The 9005-nt window shown below is 39.6% G+C and overlaps 1 protein-coding gene across 9 annotated transcripts in view; it reads right to left on the minus strand.

Moving 5' to 3' along the window:
• Nucleotides 1-8801, minus strand: part of STRBP (spermatid perinuclear RNA binding protein) — a 179982-nt gene extending 171181 nt beyond the window's left edge. For 5 of the 9 annotated variants that reach the window (XM_074293014.1, XM_074293009.1, XM_074293005.1 and 2 more), the window contains exon 1: nucleotides 8408-8801. The gene's annotated coding sequence lies outside the window, so the exon portion shown is untranslated. Of the gene's footprint in view, nucleotides 1-8125; nucleotides 8209-8407 lie in introns of those variants that run through there. The other 4 variants (XM_074293010.1, XM_074293007.1, XM_074293008.1 and 1 more) reach the window with 3 other exon arrangements.
• Between the last annotated feature and the right edge of the window lie 204 nt (nucleotides 8802-9005).

Below are 9005 nucleotides of genomic sequence, written 5' to 3' on the forward strand. Positions count from 1 at the left end.
TAAGGGACTATCTGATGCCAAATACCATGCACAATGTTATGGAATAAAAAAAAGGAAATACTATATTGTTGCTGCTGTCACGGAATTGAACACACAACTCTGGTTGTGTGTATTTTGTATAAAATACTATGCTAGGTGCTGAAGATAAAAGGATAATTATCTTTTTAAATATGTAGTCCTTGCCCAAAGGGCTATCAAACTGTGCATACCCTTTGATCTAGCAGTGTCTCTATTGGGCCTATAACCCAAAGAGATCTTGAAAGGAGGGAAAACTTGTGCAAAAAATGTTTGTGGCAGTCCTTAGTGTAGTGGCAAGGAAATGGAAACTGAATGGATATCCATCAGTTGGAGAAGTTGCTGAATAAGTTGTGGTATATGAATGTTATGGAATATTATTGTTCTGTAAGAAATGACATACACATGAACTGGAGAAAGTTACATGAACTGATGCTGAGTGAAATGAGCAGAACCAGGAGATCTTTATACACAGCAACAAGAAGACTATACGATGATTGATTCTGATGGACATGGCTGTCCTCAATACTGAGATGATTCAGGCCAGTTCCAATGGTCTTGTGATGAAGAAAGCCATCTGCACCCAGAGAGGAATGTGGGAACTGAGTGTGGTTCACAATATAGCATTTTCATTATTTGTGTGCTTGCATTATTTTCTTTCTCATTTTCTTTTTTTATTTGATTTTTCTTGTGCAAGATAATTGTATAAACGTGTGCATATATTGGATTTAATGTATTTTTACCATGCCTTAGAAAATAAATAAATAGATATGTAGTCCTTGCCTTCATGAAATACATAAAATCAGCAGGAGATAAAATACAAAAAGACACAAATTTACCACAGGGGAGAAAATTGTACAACAAAAAAATAACTGTAAAATGGTAAAATGTGCTGAGGGTACAAAGCACTAAGAAGGCTACAAGGAAAGCAACCTCATTGGGGAAGAATGGGAAAAGTAAGAAATCAAAAAAGGATTCCCAGAGAACATGGTATTTGAGGTAGGCCTTGAAGAATGGACAAGATTCCAATAATCAGAGATGGATGAGAACCACACTGGCATGGGAAATTCAATTGTTAACAAAAGTTAAAGCAAGATAAGCCTAAGAGAAGGAATTGAAAGTCATCTAGTTTTGGCATGTAGATCAGAGCTTCAGGAAATAAAACTAGAAAAACTATTGAGTGCAGTAGATAAAATAAGGACAGCTTTGAATAGCAATTTAGAAGTTTGTATTTTATCATAAAGATAAAGTCAATGATTGTCTCTATGAACAAAAATGGCAAGATCAGAGCTTTGCATAATTGTAACTCACATTTCTATATGACTTTTTAAAATGTACAAAATACCCTCTCCTCCCAGCTATCCTATTAATATAGTTATTTCTATTTTATTGATAAACTAAAACTCAAAGAGTTAAAGAATTTTCAAGGTCATATAGCAAATGAGTCTGAAAGGCTAATGTCTAACACAAAAACAAAATTATCACAACAGAATAATAAGGGAGAGAGAGGAAAAGACTCAGAAGACTCAAAGAATTAAAGAATTTTCAAGGTCATACAGCAAATGAGTCTGAAAGGCTAATGAATAACACAAAAACAAACATCACAACAGAATAATAAGGGAGAGAGAGGAAAAGACTCGAATATAGTCATATAAAAAATGAGTAGCAGGGCCATATCTCGAATCCAGGTCTTCTAATTCCTAAATGTTGTGCTCTTTCCATACACCTCACAACCTTATTAAGTTGTATTACAGCTTGTAGGGATTACTACAAATAATGTTTGGTTAAGTTCTAGGTTCATTTGATAGTAAATAATAGTTAAGTGGAAGAAGCACCTATTCTTTTCCCTTTCACAAAGTATCTCCCCCCTCATTCCCTTATAAAAATAAATCCAAGAATAGTAATTTCCAGAAAGGTTGATTAGATCCCAAAGTAAAATAGCATCAGCAATACAAGGGGTGGTCTTTGTATTCACATCAAATATCAATATAAATGAGCAATGCTCCTACACTTCACAGAATAATTATATTGACAGTCTAATATGTATAAAAACTATGTACCTAAGAGGCTCATAGACTGACAGAAGGGAGTGAGGGGAATGCGAGGTACAGAATATTAGTCATTTCCAAAATATTCTATTTAAATATCTGTACTTTGAAAAAACCTATTTATTATCACTTATAAAATCATAAATTCAGAGCTGGAAAAGAGCCTCAGAGGTCATCTAACGCTGCTTCATTTTACAGAAGAGTAAGCAGGCAAAAGACATTTATTCTAATTCTGACTCTTGACATTAAGCATGTGACCTTGGACAAGTCACTTTCCAAGTCTCTCTACTTGTTTCCCCATGTTCAAAATGAAAAAAAGTCAGACTAGATAAATGATTTGTTAGCCTTGGGGTCCATTAACTTGTTTCAAAACATTGTGATACATGTATTTCAATAATCAGTTTCCTTTATAAACTTATGTAGTATGTTATTTTATGCATTTAAAAACATTTTAAGAAGGAGCCCAATGATTTCAGTAAACTATCAAGAGTCCATGACACAAAAAAAGGTTAAAAGCCCCGATTTAGAGAAACCCTAATCTAATCCTTTAGCTCAAATGTTCTAACATTCTATTCTGGGTTCTATAGTCTCAAACTGTGACATTCCATGATTCTAGGACTATAAAAACAGTCAAAAAATAAACACAGCATACAAAATTAGATTTTAAGACAGTTTATCCTGCACTGAAATGGTTAAATTCATTTCAGTGAACAAAAGCTGAGCAGACCAATGGGAGATTATGAAGAGCCCTGGCACCTGAAATATACTGCAGATGAGCAAAAAACTGCAGGTGCAGAGCCGTAAAGAGCTACACCTTACCAGTGACCTAGAAATGCCAAGGGATTTATTACACAACCTGCTGCAGAATTCTCACTTTTCAAATGGAAATGAGCCATGAAGTCACACAATTCAAAAAGGACTGTGATTTTATTATAGAGACAAACAATTGTAACCATTTGAATTCTACTAAAGTTGAATAAACTAATGAATACAATATTTCTGATAAAGTTTTATTATGCCAAGTTAAATATAACCAGGAAACCAAACACCTGGATCCCTGAGTTACTTATCAAATAGGGTTACATTTAAAGAATACCATGACGTAATAGAAAGAGCACCAGACAAGGACACCAACTCAACTACTTTAACTTACTCAGTTATCTGACCTTGAGAAAGACATTTCATCTCTATGAGCCCAAGTTTCCTCCATTCTCTAAAATGAGGGGAATGGACAAGACCATTTTAAAATTCTCTTCCACTTCTAATATTCTATTATCAGGTTTTTTCCAAGTCTAATATTCATGACTGTATGACCCTGAATGATTCTATAATCCTGAAGCAAGAAATCCTCAAATTAGGTATAGATACATTCATCTAGTCAACTCACTAAACAAAGATATATACTTCACTTACATTAAAAATTTATTGATCTTTCAATTTCACACCAATATTTGATTTTATTTACTCATTACTTCATTCTTTTCATTTTAATTACCATATAAATTTAACTAACATCTCAATAGTTTCCTAAATTTAGACTATGAAGTTTATAATTACCTATTCAAGGACAGTTTTTCTACAGCTGAAGAGATTCTGAAAAACAATCTTCCAACTTAAAAAAAACTATATGAAAACAAAAATGAGGCAAAACGTAAAAGGCACCTCAATTGTTCCACAATCTAGTGAACCCCTTCAGTCAACAGAAAGAGAAATTACCATTCAAGAGGAATGTATCAACCCTCTGGTGAAATAAATTAATGACTAATAAAACAATTTACTATTTACATTTTGCCATGTCAATCATGACCAGCATTTGAAGGCTTTTCAAAACTAAGAAAACAAAGACACAACACGAAAAATTTTAAATCATTCCCTCAGAAAGAGTTGTGAACTGTCAACAGGATTAGAAATCATGCAGCAGCATCACAACAGAGCAGTAAGGTATTGGGTAGATAAGCAGTGAACTAGAGAGCTTCGAGTTATCTTGGATCTGTAAATAACTTTCCAGGTGATCTTGAGGAAAATCACTTTACCTCTCTAAGCCTTAGCCCTTTATCCATAAAAGAGGGACTAGACTAGATGAATTCTAAAATTTCTTCTAGCACCAAGATTCTGTATTTTAACGCTGTTTTTTAAGATTCTTTCCAGCTCACTCTGATTCTGAGTTTAGAAATTAACTAAAATAAAAATGAAAAGATGAACATCCAAATTAAATGCACTTGCTCTGAGGGGAGATGTCATTTCTCTTTTCAAGTTATTCAAAAAGACAATGAAAATTCAACTTTGATTAAAAACTTGTAAAACTTATTGCAAAGGGTCATTATCTGTTCTTAATTACTTAGGGGTTCAGCATCCCAAACTGACTTATGTTAGTTTCTGTGGATGATTAAGCAATATACATGTCCCTCACAAGCAATTATGACCGAAGAATCTAGCCCAGCTGAGCATTCAATAATAGAATGCTGCCTACATGAGATAGCTATGTATTCTATAAAGCAAAAGAGTTAGCCTCATTTTGCAAAGCAACTACAAATCAAGGAAACAGAATTTCTCCTTCATCTTATGTTCCCACTGAACATCCAAAAGACTCCGTATAAAAAGCATTAACTACTTTTAAATTCTGCAGAAAGGAATGGGGGATAGAAAAGGAGAGAAAGAAATGTTTATAACCAATATTTATTTAGCTTTATTCTTTCAAAGAGACTCAAACTTAATATAAACTATCTCAATTCCCTTGAGATACTGAAGGATCAGGTTTCTGTAGGGGAAAGGAGTATAAAGAGGATTAAGTGTCTCATCCAGCAAGTCACTGGGAAAATAGAAACTGGAACCCACTACATAGACTCCCAAGTCCAAAGTATTCAGGAAATAGTCTGAATTCAAAGGTTCCTAAGTTTGGAATATTTTGAAGAATCCAGAAATTATTGTCCTTAGGCTAAAACTTCCTAAGGTTCTGAAGTATAACAAGTATGCTAAGGCTGCACTAGAATACTAGGCCTCAGTTTCCTATGTATTAAAGTGCAGAAGATTTCTAACATCCCTCTCCCAATTCTAACATTCTATATTCTAAGCTCTAACAATCAGTCTGATTTTCTTCTATCCTAGATCACTCATGGCTTCACACAAAAAAATGGGAAATGCAAAAGAAAAAATTAGCAATGCCCATAGGAATTTTCAAAGGTTACTCCCAGTCGTCTAGTCCAAAACAACTTAAATCACTGCCAAAGGATTAAGATCAAATTGCCAATAACAGTATTCCATAGGATTATCACATCTCAGCAGAACTTCCAGTAGATGTGTCAGTATGTATTATCTGGAATCTACATGTAGCAAATCACATCCTCAAAAACACTTCCCCCTTTCAAAAAGAAAACATGGAATATATGCATTTTCTTAGTTTTGCTACTTCATGATCTGGATTTTTAAAAATCTATTAGCCTGAAGATAGTGTATTCTAACAGAATAATAAATTCAAAATGTGCACAGTTACAAATTCAAATTATTTTAAGCTTGGCCTCTTCTCCACTTAACCTTCCTCTGTTTATAATTAAAATTCAGTCAAAGAGATCTCATAAAAATATCCTTAACTAAAAATGTTCAGACATTTTCTAAATTGCCAAAAGTTAGAACAATTGTGCAGAAAGATAAAAGTCTTGTTTTAAAAATATGAAAGGAACATTAACACACTGAAATCTTAGAAGTAATACAATTTCTGATGAATATGATCAAATTAGCCATTAAGATGTCAACAGACTAAATTTAGGGACTCCAAAAAGAAAAAAATTTCTCTACCTAGAACTGACCTATTAGGGAACCAACCCCTAGTTTACTGAGACAGTCAAAAGAAGTTTCTTTGATCCTTCTAAATCCCAAAGAATGTAACACTAGCCACAGAACACAAAGTGGGAATGGGACTAAAATGTTTGTCTTAAAACCCCTAAGAGTTATTTCTCCATGTATTTGGCAGGCTAGTGGAACAGTTCCTGCACCAGCCACACAGAACCTACTCTCTTCAGCTCTAAAGCTAGCTGCCCAGGAAGAAGCCAGGCCAGCCCAGCAGCATGCCAAATAATAAACCCAATAAGGCTCAAATGGTAAAATAAATTCCTGCAGACCTATTTTCTCACTGTGAGGCCCTCAGAGAACAAGCCTACAAAACTGGAAGATACCAAGTACTTCATCCTATTGACTAGGTCACAAGGACAAAATTCATTTTATCTAAAAACCAATCCCAATTAACCTATACACCACAATATTCTAGAATCTCCCCAGCAAGTCTTCAGGCACTATCAAGGCCAAGAATCATAAAAGATACAGGAAAGAACTAAGTGAAAGTTTTTTTTTTTTTCATTTAACAAATGCTTTACTGGACTTTTGTGTCCAAAACCACAAAAAAAACAGTAAGCAGCCACAGTTCATATACTCAGAACATTTCTTTACATACTAAATTAGAAAAATAGCATGATGCTATGGAAGAGTACTGAATATAGAACTGGAAAACTTGAATTGCAATCTCAATTCTGCTACTTACTACTGATGAGACCCTGACCAAGTCACTTCTAAGAAGATTGGAATGGATGACCTCAAATTCCCTCCCAGCATTCTGTGACTTATGAAATTTAAAGATTCCCTTGAAGCTTGAAGCCCAGACCTGGCTCCTCATTTTAAAATGACCTCTAATTGGCTCTAAATGTGTAGTCCATAATCAAAAAACAATTATCTTCCTGTTTTCTGTTGCTCTCCCAATTGCATCTTACCTGGGAAGTTTGAGAATTCACATTATCCTCCAGCCCAATATTCTTGGCACTCACAGATTCAGGACTTTTAGCTCTAAGCATCATACTTCTAACAGTGCAGAGGGTTGCCCCAAAATCTCAAAGTCTTTCCCAACCCTCCCCTCCATGCTTCCTTGAATCTTGCAATTCTGCACTTAATATTACTTAAATTCATGGTTCCAAACAATTTGACAACTCTGAGATAGTTCAAGTATTATTTTTGAGAATTTTGCAGATAAGGACCAAGGTTCAAAAAGGTTCATGTTGTGTACGTAACTAGTAAGTGTAGGAGTTTAAACCCAAATCGTCTAACTTGAAGAGTACCAAAAGCTGCTTCTCATTTATCCCCTCCCCGTTCATTCTAAGGTCTGCAACCATGTCCGACTAACCTCCTTTTTCCCCAAGAACCAATGTTTTTCCATCTCAGGAGATATTTCATTCAACTTCGTTATCATAAATACTGGAATTTTGCCTCCAAGATATTACCTCAATACTCTATAAGCTCAAAATGCATAAACCTGATCAATTTTCCAAAACCCTAGCACCTACCATTCCCTTCCACTTTCTGCTCTAACCACACACACACACACACACACACACACACACACACACACACACACCCTATCTCTGTCCACCTACCAGCTAAGTTACAATTTATCTAGGTATGACCTTACCAAAAATGCTCCACCCGACCCAAACCTTCCACCTTAAAATAAAGATCCCAAATCATTTTAGTCTTCCACTGATGCTATAACACACCCCTTCCCGCTATAACCTCTGGTGCTCCCTTAACTCACTATACTGATCCTTCCTGCCTCTCTACCATTCACTCTACCCACCCAATCCTACCCGCGCTTCTCTCTCCCTATTCTTGACCCCCACTCATACTCTCACCTGATCCTCGGCCTCCATTCTCAAGCTCCATCCTCCAGCCTCCACTCTTCTCCATCCTTGAACCCTCTCCTTCTGTCCTCGAGCCTCATTTCCCACCCCGAACCTCATCTCTCTCCCCGATCTTCTAGGCCCTCACTCTCACCTCGAGTCCTCGACCCTCCCACTATCCTATCCCCATTTTCAATTCTCCCTTCATTCCTTCCCCACATTCCCTCGACCACCTTCCCAATCTGCCCCCCCCCATCCCTAACACACAGGTCCCCATCCTATACCACCCGCCTATCCCCTTCCCGGATCCGGTGGTGTGGAGCGCGGGCTCTCTCTCCCACACATATCTCACGCTTCATCTTCGTCCTCTTCCCCCTCCCCCTCCTTCTCCAAAGGTGAATATACCGTCCTGCCCTTGTCGTTCCCGGGACGCGGCGGCGGCGGCGGCGGCGGATACAAAGCCCGCCCATCCTCCCTACCGGGGCCGGGCCCCGGAGAGGTGGGGGAGGCGCTAGAATCCTTCTCCCAGTTCCAAGATCCCCGGGGCTCCCCGCGGCCGCGGCTGCTGCTGCTAGGGACACACACAATAAACAATGCGGAGCAGCGCTCGGCCGGCTCCCAACCGCCACAACGGCCGCAGTCAACCGCCTCCAACCGCCGACTGCCCGCCCGCCCCTAGACGCCTACCCGAGCCGGCGCCCAGTCCCCGCTGCCGGGCCCAAACCCGGGTTCCCTCTGGGTTCCCCGCACCGCCGCCGCCGCCGCCGCCGCCTCCTCAGCTCCGGCTCCTCGGTCTAGCGGCGGCGGCTCCGGCTCCTACTGCTGTTGCTGCTGCTGCCGCGGCTGCTCTGGCGGCGAGCGGGGCTTCGGCGGCGAGCACGTGACCATTCTGGCTCCTCTCATTGGTAGGCCCGGGGAAGGGGCGGGCCCCGTCGCCGCTGAGGAACGGAAGCCCGCCCCTCGCTCTCGCTTTCCCCCCCTCCCTTTCCTTCTCTCTCTTTCACTCCTCCTGTCCGTAGTGCCGCACCTGAGAGCTTGAGCCAGCGCCCGCCGCCGCTTGCGCCAACTACGCACCTGGGGCGCGCTAGTGCGCACGCGTGAGAACTGCCGACTCGGCCGGCCGCACCTGCCCGGGCCAGAGCGACCGAAACTCTATCCCTGCTTCCCTCTGGCCCCTCCCCTTCCCTTACTCCCCACGTTCCCAGGGCTACACCTGAGCCCTGCTGCGCCATTGTCAGAGCGAGGGACCTTGGAGCGCGCGCAGGCTGCGTGTTCGGGGCGCGGA

The sequence above is a fragment of the Sminthopsis crassicaudata genome, chromosome 2 (genome assembly GCF_048593235.1).
Source record: "Sminthopsis crassicaudata isolate SCR6 chromosome 2, ASM4859323v1, whole genome shotgun sequence".
NCBI lineage: Eukaryota > Metazoa > Chordata > Mammalia > Dasyuromorphia > Dasyuridae > Sminthopsis > Sminthopsis crassicaudata.